Source organism: Eulemur rufifrons, chromosome 15, assembly GCF_041146395.1.
Source record: "Eulemur rufifrons isolate Redbay chromosome 15, OSU_ERuf_1, whole genome shotgun sequence".
NCBI lineage: Eukaryota > Metazoa > Chordata > Mammalia > Primates > Lemuridae > Eulemur > Eulemur rufifrons.
In genome coordinates, this window is record NC_090997.1 from 47,773,671 (window position 1) to 47,790,473 (window position 16,803).

A 16,803-nucleotide genomic window follows, 5' to 3' on the forward strand; every position below is an offset into this window, starting at 1 on the left:
TCCCAGGATCACTACAAAATCCTAAGTAAGGTTGGGAGTCAAAAGCTTCTTCATCAGCTGTCCTCAACTTTGAAGTTGTATACATTTTCTTCTCATTCCCTAGCAGACTGTAGGGGGTGGTCTTCCAGTCATATCTTTCTCCTCTGCCTCAGTTTCCCTCTTTCCACCCATTAATAGAGGAAGGAAAAACAGATCTTGTGACGGAGTGGAATGATCCTTCCCTAGCAGTGACAGCAATGTTTCCCTGTCCTTAATCAGAAAAGTTATTTTGGCTCCTTTTTTTAATTTTGCATTGAGAATGCTTCGTTTCAGATTCCTCATATCACATGTTGTAGCTTTGTCAACTTGTTCCTCACAAATTCCTAAGTCATATGCTATTAACAGAAATAAAGATCGTTCCACAAGAATAATATTTGAAAGATTTCAAATAACTTAAAATAATTCAACTGGTTTAAAGTTTAGTGTTTTCTTTTGTGGGGGGTGCTAATTCCACTGCTGACAATTATGGGGTCATGAGGTTTGACAAGTGCTCTCTCTTTCTTCTCTTTCTCTCTCTCTCATATCTCTCTCTCCAGACTATTCCATTTTGTGGACTCTCACATTCAGAAATATTTGACTACTAACACACACTCAGATTTTCCAGGCTCTTAGCTTAGATTTCAATAAAAATTGCAGACAAAAAGTTTTAAAAGGAGGGAGAGAGAATAGCTAAGAGAATCTAAATAGTTTAAAATTAGGCCCTGGGCATATTGGTCACTGTTTATTTTTATGGTTATGAGATTCTTGTCTTATTCAATGTAGTGAAAATCCAATACCTTTAGGCAGTTGGCCCAAGTTTTATTTTTAGGCATTTTGATTTATAAATTGAATTCCATGTAACCTTTACAGGATTCCCAACTCCATTATCATGTTATTACTTTTGTAATGTGTTTTGAGCACTGCCCATGTGTTTAGAATTGAAAAGCCTATTAAAGTGGGCCTATTCCCACAATGGTCTAAACATTTTAACTGAACTTTTTATTTTTCCACCTCTACACATTTTGAAAATATTGCTGTATATTATTTTTCCCAAACAGATAGAAGTTCCATTCAAAGTAAGTGTTATTTGAGAGTTTTCATTTGCTAGTGTTGGTAGACTCTGGATAATGCTCCTTGGCGGTCCTTAGGCAGTCTAAGATGACAGCCATCATCCCATTATCATGCCTTTCAAAATGTTTGGGCCGTATTATAGGAAATAATCTTCAAAGTATCTTTATTTTCCTCTAATATCTATGTGTGGAAAACAGCCATTTTTACTTTCAAACTCGTACATTTTCTTGTTGATCTAAGTTCATATTTTTTCTAATGAATCTGTCCACCTGAATGCATTATGACTTTCTTAAAATTAAGAGGCCAGAAACCAGAATAAATGTCTTTGTCTTTCAAGCGTTTCCTTCTTTTAACTTTCCTAATCATTGAAGATGATGCTCCAGTTGTTCATTTCCCAGGGAAGCATCCAAGAATCACTTTAAGGTGATTATCTTTTTATCTTCAAGTTCACTGAATCGTTGAATCCTTCTCCTGATTTTAGGCCTGCAAGACTATTATGCCTGAGATTTTGACTATATAATAATAAATTCAAGATATCCAAGGTTTAGTTATAATTTGCATGTCATTCACTTAACTAAGAAGAACAGAATTTTATACTGACTTTCAGTTTCCATTTTCTCATATTAGACTTGTCAAATTTGGGAAAACTATTACTTAGGCTTCACCTAGAACTATTTAGGTTGATTTGAAAAACTGATGTATTCAAACCGATTATGGCACATATTTATTTCTGATTTTTCACTCCATGGCTCAATCCTACAACCAGGTGGCAATAAATTGGGAAGCAGTTTGTTAGTCTCTTAAATTGCAGACTTGAGAAAATGATAAGAACAGAATATTTCTAGTCACTGTTTGGTAACTTAAAAACTTGGTGGTGATGTTTGTTTTACCTGTTAAAACTGAAAGACTGGCTCTGTCATTGTTTTTACATTGACAGTAATTAACCATTGAGCCATGCTTGACCTTTATTAAGTGATTAGTTGAAATAAGCAAAAAGCACTTTGCAGTTCTGAATTGGTACTTTTGGGATGAATAGTAGAGGAATGCCCATGATTAATGAAGATGATCCTGAAAATTATAGCTCACTATTTGTTCCCATTCCAGTGTTAAAGTAACACTTAAAATTTTAATTATATCTTCACAGAGATAAACTTTAACCATTTCTTCCTTCCTGTCGTGTATTTTTAAATGAAGGAAGCTTTGTGGACGTTGCTGAAATTTAAAGAAAATGTAGAAGCAAGGTTAAGTAGATGAAGAAGTAATCATTCCCTGATAAATATATTTTAGTCAATATATAACATTGCTAAAAATTCATAAGATTGGGGTTGGGGAGGGAAATTAGCTTAATATTCAAAAACATTATTTAGTTCATGATTAGAAACATTCCTTTGTGACCAATTTGCTTTTGAACATTTCATATAGTGGCAGAAGCAAAATTTTAACATTCCTAAAATCTCACCAAATAATTTGAAGAGGCATAAATGACAAAAATTAATTTAAAAATTAAAAGCTAGAATAATTAATAGAAATTCAAAGAGCTCATAAAGGCCATAAAGCTATCCCAATGTTTTGCTAAAATTATCTAGTCTCCTCAGCCCTATTCCACTAATAGTGTGTTTTAATAAATAGACCAAAGTGCCTAAAGGCATATGCAAATTTGCCTTTCATCATCCCCATGATTTGAAAACATTATTATCACCTTTACTCCTCCTGAAACACACCCACAGATCATACCTACATATGAGCACTGAATTCAAACCTCAAGGCATATATGTCTCAGAAATTTCTAAGAATTGTGCTCTGTCAGACTTTGGAGATGGGTGGAAATAGATCAGGAAATAATCTATTAATAAGAGATTTAAACAAATTGATTATTCCCTTGTGTTGAATAATAGAAGGGAAGGGGGTGACCCAGCAGTGTATAGAGCAGAGAAACAGGGGATGAGAAGATAAAAAGTAGGAAGGTAAGAAGTACAACATGTCTGGGGGAAGTTTTAGCTCCTCTACGTGTTAGTTTCCTGGAGATGCCTTAGTAAAGTACCACAAAATGGGAGGTTAAACAATGGAAATTTATTCTTTTACAGTCTTGTTACCAAAAGTTTGGCACTTGTCCTTGAGACCCTATCAGAAGAATGAGGACAAATGGTTTGAGGAGAGGGAAAGAGGAGTTTATTAATTTGCCACCAAATGAGGAGGTTGGAGACTCCTGTCTTAAAATGCAGTTGCAATGGCCCATGTTTTACTCCATAATGACAGAGTCTGGAGAACTATGGGACAGGCAATGTTGGTGAAAAGTAGTCTCTTCCCTGGATAATACTGTTGGAGGCCACCTGGCATGAATCAGTGTAACTAAGCCTGTGCTTCTCAGCATCCGTTTATCCTCTTTAATATTATCTGTGTCACTGAACTAATGTCTCATTACACCTGTCTAAGAAATACCATTTTCTCTCTCGAGGTTAGCTTCAGATTTAAATGAAAGTACATTATCTGAATAGTTGAATCAAGAAATATACAACTAAATCCCATTTCAGTGCGATTTGTATTTCTCAGTGTTTTAACAGGTCAACAGCTTCCTGCGAAAATTGCTTCATTCAAGTGCTTTCCCCAGAATTTGTACATGATTTTGTTTGAACCAAATGACAATAAAAACTTTGTTGAAAACTGCACTTAATTTACATCTTTATATCAGTTATTTTCCTTCACAAATATCAATCCAAACAAGCTAAGTTTCTCAGCAATGAGGTAGTGAAGAAAATAACACATTATATGCAGATTGTACAGCCAGTAACAGATTGTGTGCTATAGAAGATTAAAATACACATGCACACAACAAAAACTAGGAAATAACACTGACTTTGAAAATTTTGAAATATAATGTGTATATCAAGAGATAACTTCAAGAAATATCTAGAGACACACAAAAAATAATATGTAATCAATTCAGTGTATGCCGCAGATGTGAACTGCTTTCTGGATTTCCAGGCTCTAATAAAAATCATGGGCTGTGTTAATCAGAAGTGTCATGGAAGAGATGAAACTTGAGCTGTGCCTGGAGAAAAGTGGAAAATTTAATTTGCAGAAAAGGGATTACAGAGGGTTCGGATCCTTAATGCTAGGGTTAGGAGGGTATGCAAGGCAGTAGGGAGGTGACCCCCAAAAGAAGGTGCTTTATTCTGAGTCACAATATGTGTCATAATAAGAGATAAGATAAAATGATAATATCAGGCCATTTGCTGTCCCAGGACCTAATTCAGGATGCTATGTTTCATTAAGTTATCATGTTTCCTTAGTCTCTTTCAATCTATAGCAGTTTCTCAGTCTTCTCTTGTTTTTCATGACCTTGACATTTTAGAGAGCCATAACCAGTTTTACTTTCTCCTTGGAAAGTCTTACAACAAAGAATTTTATTTATAATGTACCAGAAAAAAATCACAATCATTTTATAAGCATTGTTCATTTTTTAAAAATTGCTACCAAATTTCATGGTTTGAGCAAAAGGGCATAGTACTTTCTAATATATGGCTTAATGCCTTCAACTATGTAAAGTGAAAATTCTTACCTATAGGCCATCTCAGTATCCTTCCATTTCTAGAGGAATATGTGCTGCCTCAGTCAGCTTGGGCAGCCATAACAAAATACCATAGACTGGGGGGCCTGAACAACAGAAATCTATTTTCTCATAGTTCTGGATGTTAGAAGTACAAGATGAAGGTGCCAGCATTCTAAGTTTCTGGCGAGGGCTCTCTTTTTGGCTTGCAGCCATCTACCTTTTCACTGTCCTCACATGGCAGGGAACAGAGTTGAAGAGGGGGAAATCTCTCTCTCTCTCTCTCTCTAGATAGATAGATAGAGAAAGCATGGTGGTTACCCAGCTGGGAATATTATCCCATGTCCCAATTACAATTGCAAATGGCCTGACAGAGACTCTGCCACAGCAACTTGCATGGGCATCACAGCATCACAGCTTACTGCTGTGGGCATGGGATGCTACCTTTTGGATCTCTGCCAATGTTGTCTCTGAAATCTGCATGTGTCTCTGCGACTCTTTGCCATCCCTATAAGAATAAATTCTTAATGCTTTTTCCTTAATTTGACTCTCCTCTGAATCATAGTCTTACACAGGTGCAGCTCATTATCAGGACCTAGGTCACATGCCTGAATCTAGCTGAAAAGCGTGCTGAAAAAGCAAATTTCTGACATTGGGGTGATGGGACTCAGATGGTGAAAAATTCCTCCTAATAGGAAGGGTATTCTGAACACTCCTAGTGATCAGAAGTCTTATAGAAATGTTAATTTCACATTCCATCATATACAACAACCACATCTTACTGATTTATTTCTCTTAATCATGGTCACCTTGGTTGACTCCAGCTCCCCATTTCAATAAATAACTTGTCAATGGACAATCTCTTTCTCTGGGATATACCTGGGTTACAAGTACTTACCACACATAATACCTTATTTTATTATTAATAGATACTGCTAAGCTTTTCTTGAGTATGTCTGCACCAGCAGTGAGTGTGGATACCAGTTTTTTTTAAACACTTGCCAAATATTTTTATTATCTTGTGTGAAGTGTTTTCTAATTGTTGTATTAATTGTGTATCTCTGATTATTGGTGAGGTTGAGCATCTCTTCATATACATTTTAGATATTTGGGTTTCTATTTCCCTTATGTTTTTATTCATACTTGCTTTTTTTTCCCTATTGGATTTCCTTTTGTTAATTTATAGGAGTTCCTTGTATAGTATTTTAGATATCAATCCTCTGTTTGTCTGAGAATTTGCAAGTATTTTATCCCAGTATTTTGTCACATTTATAACTTTGTTTGAAATGTTTTGTTAAAGAAAAATCTTTAATTTTGATGTTTGACTTTTTTACCTTATGCATTGTCATTTTGGGGTCTTGTTTAAGATTACAAAGCAAGTCTCCTACTTCTGTCTTTATTAGTTTGTCTTTATTCTTCTTTAGAATTTTGCCTTTTACATTTGTTTATTGAATCCATCAGTGGTTCTGTTACAGATGGAGAGAGCTAGGGATTCAACTTTATTTTTCTCCATATGGAGTCAGTTCTTTCAATGCCGTCTACTAAGCTACCTCCCTCTGATTCGTGGTGCCGCCTTTTACTTTCCATGCTTACATGAGTCTATTTTTTTAGCCTTCTAGTATGTTCAATTTCTTCTAGTATACGAACCTGCCTTAGTATTATATTGTTATTATTTTAAAAATTATTTCTAGAGCTCTGTAGGATATCTTGGTCTCTTATTGGGTGAGTTCTTCATCTCTTCTTATTTTTCAGAATTGACGTCCCTACTCATGGATCTTTATTTTTTCAAATAAATCTTAATAACTTGTTAGCTTTCTCAGAAATTTACTGTTCATTTTATTTAGAATTGTATTTATAGATTAATTCAGATAGCATTGTTATTCTATTCATGAACATAATATTTCCCTCTTTGAGTTTTAAAAGTTTCTTTTTAAAGGTCATGGGCATTTTTTGTTCAGATGATAGCCAATAAGATATTTAATAGTTTTATCTATATTGTGAGTATTACCTAAATTTCTATTTGATAATGTATTGATATGGGGAAATATTATTAGATTTTATCAAGTTGAGTTTTATCTGGCAAGTGTTGCTTTCTATAGCGTTCTTTATGTAGGTTATCAGACCATCTGAAAACTGACAATTTCGTGTTCTTAACTACACTCAAGAATTGAAACAATTGATTTTTGAAATATTTGTCTTATTCTAACTTAAAGAGAAAATCAAAGTTTTTCTACTTTATGTGATGTGTGCTATAAATTTTGACATGTAGCTTTTTTCAAGTTAAATAAGTACCTTTCTAATCATACTGTATCACAAATATGTTTCGATAGAGTTTGCTATTTATTCTTAATTTATTGGGATAATTCATGTGATTTAAAATAATTTCTTTAGTCCATTCATATGAGAAACTCTATTTCTATATTTGTCGAAACCAAACCATCCTTGAATTGCTAGAATAAGCTGTACCTAATTATGATGTATAATTTTAATGTATATTTTTGAATAATTTAGGTAATATTTAATTAGAGTTTTTCCTTCCATGTATATAAGATAAATAGGACTCTTATTTTCTTTTATTGTCTTTACACAGTTTTGAAATAAAGCTTACATTAACTTTTTCAAAGCTTCCCATCTATTAAAATCTGCAACAACTAGTATAATACAGAGATTATTGATAGTGTGGAAGAATTGTCTAGTAAGACCATCTGAGTCTAGGGATTTGGAATATCACTGATTTGCATTTAAATTTTTTTGAAGGAGGTGTCATTGCTTACCTATGTAATAAGAAAATTTATTTTGCTATCTACACATCCATACCTTCCACATCTATTGTGGCATTCTTGAATTTATTTTTATTTTCTGACTGAGTACTGCCTCTAAGAAGACTTTTTAAAAATCTTTTTCAGGACCTTGTATTCTCTGAGGCCTTGTATGGCTGAAAATATCTTTATTTAATTTTCAATTTTAAAGACAATATTAGCAATGCATACAATTTTAGGTCCAAAGTTCTATTTCTTTAGTTTCAAAACCATTATTTGATTGCTTTTTGTGTATTCAATATTTCTGTAAGCTGCCTGAACTCACTCTGATTCATCTTATTTTAAGGTCACTTCCTCTTTCAGAAAGCTTTTATAATTTTTTTCACACTTTGAAATTATTAGATTTTACTACATTATATCAGAGAACGTCTTTATCTTTTCTATCTACTTTAATTGATATCCTATGATTCGTTTTATCTGAAGTCTTCTATTTTCCTTTAATTATGGGAAATTATCAATCATTATTTCTTCAAATATTTCCTCTTCTCTATACATTTCTTTAAAGCACTCCTGCTGTAAGTATATTGATATTTCCTCTTCTTTACCTCTCAATTAAAAAAAATTAAATTTTATTTTTCACATTTTCTTGCTCTCTGATGCCTTCTGAAAGTCTTTTCTGACCTGTTGTTACAGCTCACTGTTCAGTCTTTGGATGTAACTTTTCCGCTCTTCAGCCTACTTACTAAGTTCTTTCTTTTATATTATATTTCTGTTATGCTTTTCAACCCCAGTATTTCCTATTGGTTCCTCTTTATAATTGCTGTTCATATTTCGTGTAATTACTGTTATCTCTTGTCTCCTTGAAAACATCTTTTTATTAATTTGGCATTCCTTTTTATTTTCGATTATTAATTCCACTTCCTCTGATTGTTTAGTTAGTTGTCTTTTTAAATAATGATTGGGTTTCTCGGTGATTTTTATTTTTCCCTCAAAGTTTATAGCAGTAACTTGGGCTGGGTATATGTATTTTCCTCTGCAGATAGGGATGGGGAATGCTAAAGAGCAGACACTCACATGATCTCCTACTTGCCAGTTTAGGAATATGGAAGGGGGTGGGACCCGACTTTGACAATGAATCTGCCTTTATAGTAGGGCTTGACTACCCTCCTTTTGCCACACCCCACAGGACTACTAGGCCTCAGGGAATTTCCTTGAATCTCTCCGTTGACATGCTATTTACTTAAATTACCTAGAATTCAGGATGTGGAGCAGGGTGGGGCCTGAGGCTATTGGCAGGAATAGAATTTCTGCATGCAAATACTGTTATCCACCCCATCCCAGGCAGTCCGAGCCCCACACTGAGGCTGACACACTGCCTAGCCTGGGCTGGGCTGCTGACAGCTGTTTGTCTGCTTCTTTTGGGAAATAGGTAGTTAGGAATCCACCCAAGTATTTTAAAGAGGAAAAAAAGAGCTCAACTAAAAAATTCTTCTTCATACCCAGACTGTTCACCCAAACTCTCTTATGCTCTTGTACATTAAAATTTTCTGTCTTACAGTTTTCTTGCTGTTTTAAAATATTATTCTTAGAATTATAAACATCTCACTTCATTCTGTGCATCTTCGGTTTTGGGTTTAGGGAAGGGCACCGGCTGCCTCTGTTTGTTCGCTATCTTATCAAGGACCCTTCATTTCATTTTCTTCATTTAATTTTGGGGGATGGTGATGCTGGTCACTGGTTACTGACTATTCTATTTGGACCTGCTTGTCCATCTTTCAGTTTTTCTTCTCAGGTTATGTTGTGGCATACATGATTACCGGAAGATCATTTGTAACGCTTTTCTATATTATATATTCATATTCTTGTGTTGTTTATTCTGTGCATCCCAAACTCCCCCAAAGAAAGTCTTTTCTCAGATTTTAGATTGATTTTGTATTTCATGACAGTGATTTCAGGGTTCATGGATTGAATCATAATTTCAGCTGTTTCAAAGTCACAAATCAGTATTACCAAGGTGTATCTGAAGAATTGAAACACTTTCATTGCAAATCTAAGTGATAATATGTGCCTCAGGATTGCCCTGGAATATGTATGAGAACCAACCATTTAGGAACAAATATTCTGGCTGATAACAGACAGCCAGCCAAACGCAGCCCCTGATAAAGATAAATAACCTGTACTCAGGGAAATTTTTTGCATCATTAAACATGGTGAACATATTAGCTAGCAGGGGGTGGAGCCGAGTCCCCAAAGAGATAAATCTAAATTATGTGCGCTGCAGTGATCATAACAGTAATGCACCATCTTGGCTAACTAGCTGACATCAATGGGGAAGGGAATTTCAGATTTAAATGAACCAAACTAAAAAGCATTTCAGTGCACATACAGATTAATTGGAGCATATTCATGAACTTTTCAGCCCTATTATGCCTTTTTTTTTTTTGACTGGTGCCAAGTACAAAGAGCTTAGAATTTTCCTGTCAAATCTTGCATCTTTGTTTCTTCTTTTCACTTTCTTATGCGGCTTGATTAATTACTCCCCAATTTGCTCTCCATTAATCTCCCTCCCACGCGGTTTGTATCAGGACTTGCCAAAATCTCTTTTCTTTATGTGCGACTAAGATGGAGAATATAAGTTCAGTGACACTTCTCTTAAATGAGTCAATGAAGTAGTCATTTGTTAATACTGTACTTTTGAAACAGAAAATTCCAAATTTAAAGTTAAGAAGTTAATTGTTCCAGAAAAAAAATCTTGGTGATAATATGACCAATTTGAAAATTCTGAGAAAGCCTTATGATGACCAAATTTGATTTTGTTATTCTCTGTTATTTGTGTTGGACAATCTTTCCATGATATGATACCTATACTTATATTCAAAGGGTCACAATATCTGATTTTCTTTCATTCAGTTTTCTTTGTACTGCTAGAAAGTTGCAGTACTATATTGGCAAACAGAGAAGGAGAACACTATTGATTTGTAAGGGTAAATGATCCAATATTCAAAGATAGGTTTTTCCATATTTTAAATAAAGATATTTAAATGAACTCCTGCCAGACTGTAAGATATACGTGACCAGGTCCGTTTTATTTGTAGTCATTGTTCCAGTGTACAGCACAATCATGGAATACATAGGTACTCAACAAATATTTGTTGAATAGATGAATAATTTTCAAAGAGGGATTTTTTTGTCTATAAGGAATAATTTATGTAAATTGGAGATAGTGAGTGGCATAGCAGTTAAAATTGACTTATAATTTTTACCAGAGAGAAAACTATTAATACTTACAGCAGACTCCACCAAATCATTTCTCACTGATCGCCTTTTCACATGTTTATGGCTATGCCATTCATGTTCGTTATTAAGGTTTATTTATTAAAAGCAAATTACCAAAATAGCCAATCAGAGAAAGATCTCTAGAGACAATCTGAGTTTAAATTGCATTTCAACTACTTACTGTAGAATGATTTCAGTGGATCCTTTAACCTCTTTTTGTCTCATTTGACTCTTCTTCAAATGGGTTGCAGGACACCTACCACCTGGCATTGTAAAGGTCAAATGAAGTAACACCTGCAATGGCACTTAGCGTAATACACAGAAGGTGTGTACGACCCATCATTGCCCCTCCCTCCTGCTTCCCTGCTCTCCCAAGTGCAAGACATTCCCTAAGTCATAACCTTTTATTTAGAACAGTAACAGTTCCCATAGATAATTAATATGTCTATAATTAATTATTCTTCATTTTAAAAGATGCCAGAAATGCAACTATTTATAAGAATACTAAAGCATAAATCAGAGCCTTCTACCCTGAAAATAAATAAGATTTAACGCATAACTTTTCTAGCTAATCTTTTTTTTCTGGAAGTGACAACTGAATCTATTCTTATTTTTTCCTCATTACGGAGTGGATGGCTTCTTTTCGATTCACCAGGAATCTGTTACAATCAATTCATGATCCCAGTGACTTGGTCTCTGGTAGTTTCTCTTTTACGTTTCTGATCTAGTGTAATTTTTGTATGTCTCAACAATAGAGGTGTGTTAATGGAAGGTGTTAGTTTATGCTCTCCTACTCCCTACAAAATGGGAAATATTAACAGCATTCTTGGCTTTTCCCCTTGTACTTACTTCTAATAATAAAAAAAAAAATCCCTATTCACTGCCCCTCTGCCTTTAACTTTCATTTTCCGTGGTGCAAGAACACACTCATATGAGAAGAAAGCTAACCAAGTTGCCTGCCTGCCTTTGTAGCAACACTACTCTTCTTTTTCTTTTCTTATTTATGTTTTCTTTCCTTTCTTTTTTTTTTTTTAACTTTTAGAGACAGGGTCTCACGCTGTTGCTCAGGCTATAGTGCAGTGGTGGAATCACAGTTCACTGCAGCTTCAAACTTCTGGGCTCAAGCTATCCTCCCACCTCAGCCTCCTGAGTAACTGGGACTATAGGGTACAAGTGTATGCCACCATGCCTAGCTATTTTTTTTAATTTTTTTTTTAGAGATGGAGAAATAGGGCAGTGTCTCACTATGTTGTCCAGGATGGTCTCAAATTCCTGGCCTAAAGAAATTCTCCTGCCTCAGCCTCCTGAGTAGCTGCGATTATAGGCACGAGCCACCACACCTGGCACAACCACTCTTCTTTCTAACCTGACCCTTTTCTACCAGATTCTCCTCTAGGGTAATCAAATCACATATTTTAAAACACAATTATACCTATCTAGGCCATTAAATAGAAGATTAAAGAGGTTTGTCTTTAAAAGCAGAAGGGTCAATTCAGAGGAAAAGGGAATAGAAAATTATCAAATGAAATTATTGTGACTCAGTTACATTGCTCTGTCTATAAGTACTCTGAATAAAATGTGTAGTTCAGCTCTTTATTTATCCAAATAAATTTTGTAAAGGAATTATATTCATTTGAATAGGTTTTTTTTTTTTTTTTTTTTTCCCCTTTAGTTTTGGTCTCAAGAGACTTAGCCTAAGTATAATAAGACTAGAGATTCAGCACAAGAAATGATTATCCGCGAGGCAAAAATTCATGGGTGATGGGAGTGAATTTTGAATTCACCGAGTGAATAGCTCAGTCTCATGCAGGCTTTCTTAGGGCTATCTATTTAATACCTAGACCAGAATCACATAAGAGAGGTACCCATCTTTTGGGTTCTCAGTTTAGAACCAACTTCCTCGATTGGCTCCCTGCATCTAATTATTCCCACTTTTGATACTCTTCATTGCCTACGGCTGTTCTTATCCTAGTGTTACCCTGTGTGAAGGATGACCTCAATGTCCATTGATGGTGATCCTGATTCTTCTCCACCTCCTCACTCATCCCCTGGGGTTCCTGGGGGTAAACACCTTCCTAGGGCTCAGCTTGGGACTTGTTTTGGTTCAGGCACCAGAACTGGATGGTGGTGATTCAGAAAGAGATATGCTCTGTCTTTCTCTGTAGCAAAGCTGCGAGAAAAGCATGTAAAAAGTTTCTCCCTCACAGAATATTATTTATAAATTAGGAATGCATGCGGTGTCCTGGTGGAGTCAGGGAGACAGTTGGTCTCTTTATGCATATTGTTTACTATTCCAGTTTTAAATAAAAACTTGGAAAACACATTTCTTATATTTTCACTGTAAAAGCCTCTGAGAGAACCACCAAGTGCATTACATTCTTATGGGGTAACTCCTTGCATAATAGAAATGATCAACTCTGTCTGCTATCACTAGATGGTTTTTGACAAATATTTATCGTAAATTTCTCCTTTTTATTGTTTACCTCATCTTTAATTTACTCCTTTGTTGTCATTATGCTCCTTTTTTCTTCATTCCAGTAGGAACTCTACAGAATATTTTTTTATATAAAACAATTTTTCTTCTTTAAGGAAAGAAAGAGTACAGAACAATGGAAACATTCAGATTTTTGTGTGGTTTAAACATTGCGTAACTCTGGGGCAAAGTCTGTGTAGTCAGCCAGGTCTGGGTTGAAATCTCACTGCAGAGAGAGATTAAATCATAAAATTATAGTTGGTTTGCTTCAGTCAGGTTCCAAACATTGTTCACACATTGCATTTGGTTTTGGTTGTCTCATAAAATTCTTCAAATGTATAATCTTTAATTTATAAAGCAGTTCTATCTGTCTTCCTCTTTTTGAAAAGCTACTTGCCAACTAAGATAATGTATGCACTATGGTTAGTATAATGCCTAGTGCAGAGTGAGCACTCAATATGGTAGCTATTATTATTGTTGTTATGACATCTCAGAATATCAACTACACTTGCTTTGAAATTTGTTGTACCTCATGAATCTGAGGATTGGTGTCTTTCAACAACTCTGGAAAAATTTCAGTCATTATCTCTTCAAATATTATGTCACTTTCATTCTTTCTATTGCTTCCCTCTAAAGTTCTGATGGCTGAGTATGAGACATGCTCATTGTATCCTTCATTTTATTCTTAAGCTGCATTTCATGTCTTTCAATTTGATCTCTTTGTGCTGCATTGGGTAAATTTCATCTGCTCTAGCTTCCAGTTCACTAATTGCTCATTTCTGTCTAATCTACTATCATATCCTATTTTTATGTTATAATTTTCTAATTTCAATTATATTTTAGATTTCTAGATGTCTGATTTAATTTTTCAAATTATTCTGATAATTTGTGATAACTACTATTTCCTTACTTATGTTTTTGATTCTTTGATTTCTTTACATATATTAAATATACTTATTTTCTAGTATGTATTTGATAATTCCAATATTTGTATTTCTGTTTATACCTAGTTTTGTGAGTTGTTGTTTTTGCTGACTCTTGTTCATGGTACTTGTTTAATCATGTATTTGGCTGTTTTTTTTTTTTTTTGAGAGCTTCTGTTTACTGTAACTTTATCTGTGGGAATCATTTGAAGACTGCATTTTTGTTACTTTCCTCCTGAGAGTATTTCTATTTGTGTTCTTTCTTTATTTATTTTTTATTTCAGGAAATTATGGGGTACAAACATTTTGGTTTCAATTAAATATTAACTTGGGTTTTATTTCTTTAGATCTTATGGATAGAATCAATATAAACACTGAAATCCATGTAAAGACTGGTTCATGATCACAATTTATTATGGGAGAGTTTTTTCCTTCTATTCAGAGCCAAAGCAAAAAGAGATAATTTTCCTTGTTCTCTTTCTCTGCTGGTTAGATTTTAAATTTATTTTTTCTTTGGTTTCCATATTTACTGGGGGGAGGCCTTCTTACTTTTGTCCTCTGTGGCCCTTTTGGTACTCAGAGCAGTGGTTCTCAACCCTGGGGGATCTTGCCCACCAGGGAACATTTGGAAAAGACTGGAGACAATTTTGGTTATTACAACTGGGGGGAGGAGGTAGAAGGTGCTCCTGGCATCTAGTGGAGAGAAGCCCGAGATAATCCTAAATATCCTACAATGTACAAGACAATCCCAACAAAGAATATTCTAGTGCCCAGGCTGAGAAAACCTATTCTAGGTCAAACAAGATAGGTAAGTGCTCTCAGGGTAGCCAGTAGCTTTTACTTACTCCTTTGAATTCTTACTTCTGCTTTGTTCTAGCCTTAGGGGACTTATTTCATTTTTGGAAAGTTTATTCATGCACTTAAAGAACTTCAAAATTATTTAAATCACATTTAAATATATTTAGTATTTCGATTATTTTGCCTATCATTTTGCCTGAGCTAATTCTCTTACTCTTCTTTAAGGGCCACAAGTGGTCCACTGTCTGGCTGCATGATTCTTTGATTAGTCACTAGTTATGGACTTTAAGATAGTTTTTAATCATTTGCTACTACAAACAATGCTCCAGTGAATGGCACTCTGTGTATATGAGCACACATCTGTAGAATAAGCACCTAGAAATATAAATGCTGGGTATGTGCATTTAAAATTTGAATAAATATTATCAAATTTTGCACATAAGAGATATCAGTTTATACTTCCACCAGTTTTATGAGAGTAACTTTTCCTTACACAGGTTTAAATAAAAACTGATAGGTAAAAAATGAACCTCATGGTACATAAATATAGAAAGAATGAACCAGTCACCTTCAGGTAACTATCTGTCAAATTCAACAATATTGAAGATTTTGCCACATTTGTTTCAGTGATCTTCCTCCTGCAAGTTTTTCTTTTTTTCCTTTTGCATTGCTGAAGTAGTTAAAAAAGATCCAGACATCATTTCATTTCATCTCCAGCAAGAATCTGTGAAGCATGTGGACATTTGTTGCATAGCCACAATGCCATAGCTATATTGTTCTGTATCATCTAACAGTCATAAGAAAATTTCCCCAGATGTGAGAAGAACTTGTCTTTTTCCAATGGGTTTGTTTGAATTAGGATCTATACAAGGCCCACCCATTACTTTTGGTTTTTATGTATCTGAATTCTTTTAAAAATTAAAACAGTATCCTTTCCTTTTGATCTCTTCACATGGACTAATAGAAACTGGATTGATTGTGCTGTGCAGAATCCTACACTCTGAGTTTGTCTGCTTGTTTCCTTGTGTAATTTAACTTGTTTATCTATCCCCTGTGGAGAAAAATTAACACTTGATTCTTGATTAGATTAAGGCTTAACGTTTTGGCAATATATCATAGATATTACTTTATATTGTATCAAAGCAAGAGACACATAATATCTGCTTTTGCCACTTTCTGTGATGATTAGACTGATGATCAGTGGATTTAAGTGGTCACCGTCTGTTCGCTCTGTTGCAAAGTTCTCCATTTACCTTTTATCAAATAGCTTTATCCATGTGATCATTGCCTGAATTAATTATTTTATAACCGTTTGCAGAATGGTGATTTAAAAAAATTCAACCTTTTCTTCTACATTTATGAATTAGAATTCTTCAATAAAGAATAACTTTCCCCCACCAATTAGGGCTAATTAATTTTCCTGAACTATATCTCATACAGGAAAGGCAGGATAAATTATTTCCTTTTAACTGCCTGTTTTCAGAATAAGGATTTGGAGCCCTCATTATTTCCAGTGGTGTTCTATTAGTTTTGCTTAAATATTAGTTTTTTTCTCTCTCTCTCTTTGAGGGAGCTGCCAATATAAACCCTTGAGTGTATATATTTTGTGTTCTTCCATCATTTCCATTCATTACTCTCTTTCAAGCTCAAATTGTTACATATTGGGCAATTGTATCCCCTTCATATTGGCTCCTGTGACCCTCTAACATGGCCCATTTAGTCCTTGATAGTTTCATTGCTTTCTGGCACACCAGATGTCTCAGGTACATCTTAGGTACTTTCTTCCTCAGACTCAGAATCAGCTATTCTCTTTTTGAGAAGGTTATGATCTTTTCATAAATTTTAGAGACATTTTTATTTTTTTTTCCTAAACTGGTTATTTGTCTATTTTTTCCCTAAAGAGTTGTTGTTTTTTTCTAATTGATTTATAGGCAGTGT